At 38.0% G+C, this 1,712-nt stretch overlaps 1 pseudogene; it reads right to left on the bottom strand.

Moving 5' to 3' along the window:
- LOC101659987 overlaps window positions 1-1,712 on the bottom strand; it is a 4,218-nt pseudogene that overhangs the window by 1,689 nt on the left and 817 nt on the right.

Here is a 1,712-nt window from a genome sequence, read left to right as displayed (position 1 = left end):
TAGCCAGTCTTGCAAGATCGAATTCGAGTCATGGTAGTGGGAGCGGGGAGGAAACCTTTAGGAACTAGAGGAAGGTTGTATTTCTCATCATTCTGACAATTTTTATAAGTCTGAAATCATGCTAAAATATGAAGCTAAAAGAAAACAAATAGTAAATTGTATATGTCTTAGATACAAGACTTCAAATCACAAAATACCTAACTCCAAATTTTTATCTTTATCTAGCCTGTCTCATTGTCTAATGAATTGATTTCATAAACAAGTGTTCTCATTTTGATCTTATTAAGTAACTATTAATAAAATGCCACTTTTATTTGTTTCATATAATAGGGAAAGAGAAAAGAGTTTTACTGCTTAACAACGTAAACACTAATTTAGTTCGACTTTTAATTTCCAAGGCTGAGAAACAGAATCACAAGGAGAAAAAGTGACTACGGACTTGTCAAAGTCACAGTTATAAGAAAAGTAGGAAAAAGTCTTTGCATTTAAAAAAAGTCATTACATGAACAACAGTGGGTACAAGGAAGCAAAAAATGTTCTAAAATTGATTGCGGTAATGATTGTACAACTCTTCTTGATATGATTGAATTGTTGAATTGTATGACATGTGGATGAAGTATCAATAAAAGTGCTAAAAAAATTTTTTAAGAGTGACAGGTCTCGCAAACCCTCAAGGGAAGTTCTAGCCTGCCCTATATGGTTGCCATGAGTCTGAATTGACTGGGTGGCAGTGAGTTTGAGAACAGTATCATTTTGAAAAACATTATATGGGGAATGGGTGTGATGTGGACTCTATTATCCTGAAAAGCCATCTTTCATTGAAGAAGCACATGATGTTCCTTTTCCTATACCCTCTGCACATGTGCTATCGTTTGGGGCATCAGAAGGTCTTCACACGACTACTTATACAGCGGCTCTTCTCTGAGGATGGCCTAGGACCGGAACGTGGACCTCTGAATGCGTTCAGAACGCTCTCCTAGATGCCACAGCAGTTTCTCCAGAAACCACTGCCTGATCAAAATTGTCTGCAGGGCACGCTACTACCAAATCATCTATCTTTAAGCTAAATGTGTAGGGTCTTTGTGGAAGGAGCTGATAAATTATAAGCAGTTAAACCAAGAAAATCCCAGTTTCTGGCCCAAACCAATGAAAGTACAATAAACCAGACACTGAAAATCAAAGAGAAAAGGTGGGAATGTCAAACACACAGCATTAATTCACCAGAAAATGTGAACAGGAAATAACAGAAAGCAAGCAAACCAGTTGCCGCCAATTCAATCCCAACTTATAGGGAGGGACCTCACGCATTTCAGGTGGGACTGTGTTCAGTCCTTTTCAATAGCTGTGATCTTCCAGACAGATGGTCCGGCCTCTCTGCCAAGCTAGCTTCAGGTGGACTCAAATCACAAATTTTAGTTAGTGGCTAAGTGCTTAACCATTTGTGCTAACCAGGGGCTCCAGATCATCTAAAAACACTTGAAACAACAAAACAAACCAACAACAAAAACAAGCACTTGAAAATGTTTGCACTGTCATAAGAAAACAAACAAACAAACTCCTGGTTATCAAGTCACTTCCGACTATAAGCCAAGGAAGAACTGCCCACTGTGGGTCTCTGAGACAGTAACTTTTTTTTTTTTAATCATTTTATTAGGGCCTCATACAACTCTTATCACAATCCATACACACATCAATTGTGTAAAGCACATTTG

The sequence above is a fragment of the Echinops telfairi genome, unplaced genomic scaffold (genome assembly GCF_000313985.2).
Source record: "Echinops telfairi isolate 266 unplaced genomic scaffold, ASM31398v2 ScPeMD7_7469;HRSCAF=8507_0, whole genome shotgun sequence".
NCBI classification, from domain to species: Eukaryota; Metazoa; Chordata; class Mammalia; order Afrosoricida; family Tenrecidae; genus Echinops; species Echinops telfairi.
This window is presented reverse-complemented; position numbering and strand designations above follow the sequence as displayed.